Source organism: Amblyraja radiata, chromosome 27, assembly GCF_010909765.2.
Source record: "Amblyraja radiata isolate CabotCenter1 chromosome 27, sAmbRad1.1.pri, whole genome shotgun sequence".
NCBI classification, from domain to species: Eukaryota; Metazoa; Chordata; class Chondrichthyes; order Rajiformes; family Rajidae; genus Amblyraja; species Amblyraja radiata.
The window spans coordinates 23,330,344-23,337,695 of NC_045982.1; the positions used below are offsets into that span (position 1 = coordinate 23,330,344).

Sequence of the window (7,352 nt, forward strand, 5' to 3'; positions counted from 1 at the left end):
GGAGGTTCGGCCGAGGGCCAGTGGACGACATCTTCGGGAGCTCGCAGGTCACAGGTTGGTGAACTGTTTTTCCGGAGCTCCCTCAACAACAGCTTCGTCCGCTGGACTGGAGGGTGGCAGCTTCAGCAGCTTCGACCACCCCGGGCCGTGGAGTTTGAACCGGCCCGTTCGCGGAGCACGGTTGAGCTGCGAGACTTACTTACCATCACCCGGCGGGGTCACAACATCGGAGGCCTGGATCGCCTCAGCGCAAAGGGAGAGCAAGGAGTGAAGAGACAAAGACTTTAAGACTTTTGCCTTCAATCACAGTGAGGAGGTGTCTGGTGAACTCACTGTGGTGGATGTTAAATTTGTGTTTATTGTGTGTTTTGTTATTTTATAATATGTATGACTGCAAGGCAACAAAATTTCGTTCAGACAGAAAGGTCTGAATAACAATAAAGGATACTTTGTCTTTGACTTTGAAATGACTGGATGAGAGATCATACAAAGTCGAGATAGTCGGGACTTCTAATCCGACGTAATCGCGTGAATCTGAAGAAGACCGAGAACTACACCGACACATAACTGCAGAGAAACCACCAGATGCAGAGGAGACTGAGAAATCTTTGCAACCTCAGCTGACACAGGAAAAACCAACACAACATGCATCACCAGAAAAAAATGCAACTCATGAAACTCATAACACAGAGAAAACTAAACAAAAACAAAGTGACACAAGAGAAGAAACTAGAAGTGATGCAGAATGTACACACTGAAAAGAAAGACACTTCTAAAAGAGACACCATCATTAAGACTAGGGCAGGAAGAGATGTCAGACTGCTGGAAAGATACGGCGAGTATGTCAAGAAGTAAGGTGTTTTGTTGTGATGTACTTACATGCTTATGAGATGAAAGCATGTGAACCTTCTTTTGTGTTATTGAAATAAATCACAAGTGTGGCTATGGTTGAAATTGTGAAATAAGACAGAACAGTTGTTTTATTCAGTTAAGAAACCATATCACTATGGTGTAATATTATGAAAAGTGTTTAGGTTTGCTTTGTTTTGTATCGTTGGAAATGTAATCCCAAAATGTCAAAAAGGAAAGGATGTGACAATATCCATGTCATTTATGCATATGAGCTGTACGCATTCTCGCACATGCTCAGTAAATCAATCAGTGACCTTTGACTTGGAAATAAATCATTCCTGCTTTTGATCCCAACACGAGTGTGTGTGGAGCCATCTTTCTCCGTCTAATATGTGCTAGTTTTACCTATATCGTAAGTAGACACATATCAAAACAGGTTGTAGGTTAATTGGCTTCTGTAATAAATGGAATAAATATTAATGGACTGGAAAATATAAAAATCTTTTGATTTAAGAAAGCCTTACATTATCATATGTTATTAGTAATTAATCAATTAACTTATAAATATATAGTAATTAATTAAAATGTTTATAATAATACTAACATAACCGTGGGTGATCGAGGGGGGAGGAGAGTCATATACGTGATACTATGTTTAACCCCTCGGAACCTGCTTGTGTCTAAGATATAAGACTGGGTTTTAAATGGCGGAAACAATGTAATAATGCGGAGCATATACACGGGCATATAATTTATATATGGTAAATCTTAGTATATACTTATTGCTAGATTATTTGGAAAGGCATATATATATATATCTAGAACTAAGATATTTAGAACTAAATGTCTTTCTCTTTCGCCTTTCTTGCTCTGGTTGGATAAATTCCACAAATATTAAACGGCCCGTCAGCCTTTTAGGACACTTGGTCATGAGGGCAGAGCTGAATGTAGATTAACATCAACGGAAGTCTATCAAGATCTTGCCACCCTAGGTGACCCCTTCCTCTTAAGGTATCTCCTCTTAGACACCTTAAAATCACTTTTTTTAATCACTACAATTGTCACTTTTTTATTTTTTATCACAACACACTCTCTTATCTTTTTTTAAGGTGCGCTTTAGAAAGGAGATGCCAAATAAACGCAAAAGTTCGGGATGACCACCAAATGCCCAAAGTTCTGAAGTATTTGCTTGCACCATATGACTTAAAGATATCAAACTGATTCAAAATGCAAGACGACAGACATAAAAAGAATGGAGGAATTACGTTCTGCAGTTGGAACATAAGGGGTGATAATGAACCAATTAAAAGGGGCAAAATCTTTGCCCAATTAAAATCACTCAACGCTGACATTTTTCTGCAGGAAACACATATGAAACAACACAAGAAATTGAAGTTAGAACAAGAAACACAGATAAGATTGAAGGCAAATTGGATAGGTCAAACATTCTACTCTTCATTTACCTCTAAATCTAGAGGTACGGCTATTATCATCCGAAAAGGCATACCATTCAAATTAAAGAATACTATATCAGATAAAGAGGGAAGGTATGTTATAGTCTCGGGAGAAATTTACTCCACCCAACTTACTATGATAAATATTAATGCTCCTAATTTTGATAACCCTCAATTCTTTAATAACATTTTGGATATAATATCAGAGTTTAACTATCAAAATGTAATAATAGGGGGGGGATTTTAATTGCGTTTTAGATCCATATTTACATAAATCTATAAAACAAAGGATATGTAACATAAGATCCAAGACTAGCGAACTTTTAAACACATATATAAAAAATACTAATATAACAGATGTATGGAGAATTGCTAACCCAACTGGAAGGGAATATTCATTTTATTCAGCGGTACATAAAACTTACTCACGAATTGACTATTTCTTAGTAGACACGAAATTAATTCCATATATAATTAATCCTAAATACCATAACAGCACTATTTCCGACCATTCCCCGCTAACTTTTATATTAAAAGTTGAAGGCATGCCGGGTAAAAATCCTTCTGGAGGTTTAACCCCCAAATTCTAAATAACCCACAAGGTTACACATACTTAAAACAACAAATGAAATATTTTTTTGAGATTAATGATACGCCAGGTATTTCACCCTCTTTATTATGGGAAACTTTCAAAGCATTTATTAGAGGTGTTATAATTTCATATCAAACCTTCCTAAATAAAAAAAATGATACAGAACAATTGAAGTTAGAACAAGAAATTAGACAATTAGAGTTAGACAATGCCAAAGACCCAAATATAGGTAAATATTATAAGATAACATTATTGAAATTTAAATTAAACAGAATTTTATCGGCAAGAGTGGTAAGACTATTTCAAATTACAAAACAGGAAAACTTCGAATTCGGTGATAAACCACATAAACCTTTAGCTCGTCAAGTGAAAAATTGAGAAAAGGAAAACACAATTATTAAAATTAAATCAGAGAACAGTGAATTATTAACACTTCCTAAAGATATTAACAAAAGATTTGCCCAATTTTATCAAAATTTGTACACATCTAAAACCACAGCAGATGACATTAAAATTACAAACTTCTTAGATAAATGTAATCTTCCAAACTTGACCCCTCGGAACAGGAGGAACTAGGAGCTCAGATTACACTTGAAGAAATAGATGAAACAATAAATTCGCTGAAAAATGGCAAGACGCCTGGACCAGACGGCTTTAACAATGAATTTTATAAGAGATTCCATGAGATAATCACTCCACGTTTACAAAAACTATATACCCATGCCTTTAAAGAAAAAATACCACCAGAAACACTAGCCGAATCAACTATTACGCATATACCTAAAAAAGATAAAGACCTAGAAGAACCAGGTTCATATAGAGCTATAGCACTTTTAAATACAGATCAGAAATTTCTAGCAAAGACCCTAGCGAGAAGATTGAGTAAATATATTAGTAAATTAATAAACCCAAATCAAACGGGTTTATACCTAAAAGATACTCATTTAACAATCTGAGACGCTTGTTTAATATAATGTATTCACATAAAATAGAAGAAGATGTATCAATTGTTTCTCTAGACGCAGAGAAAGCATTTGATCAAGTAGAATGGTACCGATTTGCCCAGTGGGCAATCGGTTATCTCCCCGATAAAAATGAATAACACAATATACAAGAAGAACCCAATCATCCATAATACAATATGAATTTGGAAACAAATAAAATTAAGAAATCTATCACTTTTAACGCCATTAGTTAATAATCCAGCATTTAAACCATCTTTCACTGATAAAACATATAACCAATGGGAAAAACTGGGAATTAAACGGCTTCTGTAAATAGGACTAGTGTATGGGTGATCAGTAGTTTGAAAGGCCTGTTTCCATGCTGTATCTCTAAACTAAACTAAAGAGCATAGGTTTAAGGTGAGAGATTTAATAGGAACCTGAAGGGGAATCTTTTGATACAGTGGGCGGTGGGTTTATGGAAAGAGTTGCCAGAGGAGGTGATTGAAGCAAGTACAATAACAACATTGAAAATACATTTTGGCAGGTAATGCATCAGGAAGGTTGCAAGGGATATGAGCCAAACATAAGCAAATTAGACTAGTTTAGGTGGGTCATCTTGGTCGGTATGTATGGGTTGGGCTGAATGGCCGTTTCCATGCTGCAATGTCTCTATGACTCTAAGTCAGTAGCAGAAGGTATTGCTGATTCTTAGGTCTAGGAGTATAGAGATGTGTTTAGTTGGGATTATGGTGTTGAAGTCTATAGTCAATAAGTATGTTTAACGTAGGTGTTGTTATTTAGATGTCTCCGCAATGAGTGAGGGCTAGGGAGATGCTGTGGACCTGGTGTGACAGTAGGTGAACCGCAGTATATTAAGGTTGTTAGGAAGCCTGAGTTAATGTGCGCCATCATCAGCTTCTTCAAAATGCTGTATGTCAGAGCTTCTCTTTGATAGTAGGGTGATTGTGGTCTTCCTAAAGCAGGTGGGAATCTCAGAATGGAATAGTGAGAGGTTAAAGATGCCGGAGAATACTCCTGCCAGCTGATTGCACAGGTCCTGTGGTCACTCCGTCCAGGCTGGTTGCTTTCTCTGGGTTCACACTACAGAAGGCTGATCTGACAACTGTGACAGTGACCATGTGTTCATGCGAATCCCAAGTGGATGGTGTCATTCCACCAACCTTCTGTTCAATGCCAGGTCCGATGGAACCAGAGATAAGAGTGTAACATGGGCATAAGAAACAGGGGCAGGAGTAGACCATTTCACCTGTCAAGCCATCTTCATCATTCAATGAAAACATAGTTGTTCTGAGCTTGGTCTCAGCTATTCTCCCAAACCTTTAATTCCCCACAGATCAAAATCGGTTCAACTCAGTCATGAATATACTCACAATTCACAAATACCCAAGGTAAAATATTCCAAAGATTCATGACCTGCTGAAAGAATCAGCGTAAATGAATGGTTATTTATTCTAAGGCAGCTGTACCTCTTCTTGTGCAAGAAGTTATTGATGTTTTCACCTTTCAACGCTTTAACTATTCGTGAAGAGTCAAGGTCTACCGAGATGGCAGCGTGTAGTCGGAGATGCAGGGTTGACGTCCTAGGCATTCAAGAGCATCGTCGTGTCCACCGAGACGTGGAGATCAGGTTTGACAAAGCGGATGGCATGGACCTCATTACATTGTCAGCGTGGAGAGGTCCTGTAAACAACTCTGCTCAGGGAGGAGTGGGTCTGCTATTGAGTCAGTGAGCAAGGAACGCACTACAAGATGTCCACTCTGTCAGTCCTCGAGTCCTTATTGCTGAGTTTAGTGGTAACCCCTTTACCACTGTCATAGTATGCTACTCCCCACACAACAGCAGCCCTGAGGCCGAAATGGAACAATTCTACTCTGTCCTCCAAGTTGCGATGGAGCGAGTACCTGCGTCCAATTTTCTGCCTGTGCTTGGGGACTTCAATACCCGCCTCAGACCCGAGGATGCCTGTTACATCCATCACACTGGTGATACTAACCGGAATGGTCAACACCCAGCCAGCTTTCTCCAGGAGTATAGTCTCCTAGCAGCCAACACCATGTTCAAGAAGTGGCAAGGAAAGCTGTGGACACATCAGGACCGGTGCACAGAAGAAAAGTGCCAGCTAGAATACATCCTGGTGTGGCGCAAAAGGCGCAACAGTGTCATGGACACTGAAGCATACAGAGGTTTTGAGAACGTGAGCTCAGATCACCGAGTGGTGACAATGTGAGTGAGGCTAAGCCTGAGGCAGCCTAAAGAGCCTGTCCCACTTGGGCATCATTTGAGCATCACACAGGTGGCCCGCGAAGATTTTGTGAACCCCAAAATCCTGGGGCGCCAGGCACGACCGCACATCACTGCCTACGCCACCACGCACCACGCCATGCGCGCATCACGTGCGCGTCACACGTAAATGATGTCGCGTAAATGACGCGCAAATGACGCTTAAGTAGGACAGGCCCTTAAGTCTACAGGCTCCAAGGAAAAAGTGGGCTGGAAGTTATTTTCCTCTCGACCAGATCTACAGGCCCAATACACAGTAGAGATGGTGAACCACTTCCAGATGCTGGAGGAGGAGAAACGAGAAGAGGAAGAGGAAGATGAAAGGGGAGGAGCTGATGCGAGGGAAAATGCTAATGGGCCTGTCCCACTTAGGCGATTTTTCAGCGGACTGCCAGCAACTGTCAAGTTCCCAGCAGTCGCCTGAAAAACCGGGAACTGGAACGGCGACTGTCAGATTGAAACACACACACACACACACACAAACACATCGCAAAGTCGGGGACCAGGGAAAGCAGGGGGAGCGCTGTCTGAAATTCACACGGTGCAAAGCCAAGATGATACAGACACACACTGCAATGTACAGGAAGGTTAAGACGGCTAGCAAAGTGTATGGTAAGTCCTTTGAAATGGGGGGGGGGGGGGGGGGATAGGTGGGGAGAAGGAGGGAGAAGAAGTGGAGACAGCATTTGTGGAGAAGGGTCCAGTCTCGAAACGCAATCTCTCCATTCCCATCACGAATGCTGTCTGAGCGGCTGTGTTCCTCCAGTACTTTGTGTTTTCCTTCAAAAGCAGAAAGTCTGCCAACCTCACCAATTCTAGCCCAGACTCCACAATAAAGTTGACACTTAAAACCTTTGGATTGCCCCAGCCAACCAATAAGCTCAAGGCCAATTACACATAAACAATATTTGCTGGCATTTCTGAACATCGAATAAAAAGATTTAAATAATATTCTCTTTTTGCCTTCTTCTTACCAAAAACATGGATAAGCTCACACAATACTCCCTCTGTCACTTTTTTGTTAATTCATCTAAACAATCTCTACCATTTTGCAAACTTTGTTGTATTCTCCTCACAACTTATTTTGATATTTTCTGTTCTATCGTCAGCAAATTCAGTTGCAACACTCAGTCCTCTCATCCAAATTCATATAGATCATACAGACCCAAGGAACTGCAGATGCTGGTTCACAAAAAAAGTGCTGG

At 40.2% G+C, this 7,352-nt stretch overlaps 1 pseudogene; it reads left to right on the forward strand.

Annotated features, from left to right (window-relative positions):
* Positions 1 to 645: 645 nt before the first annotated feature.
* On the forward strand, positions 646 to 7,048 carry LOC116988224 (annotated as a pseudogene).
* Positions 7,049 to 7,352: the final 304 nt, after the last annotated feature.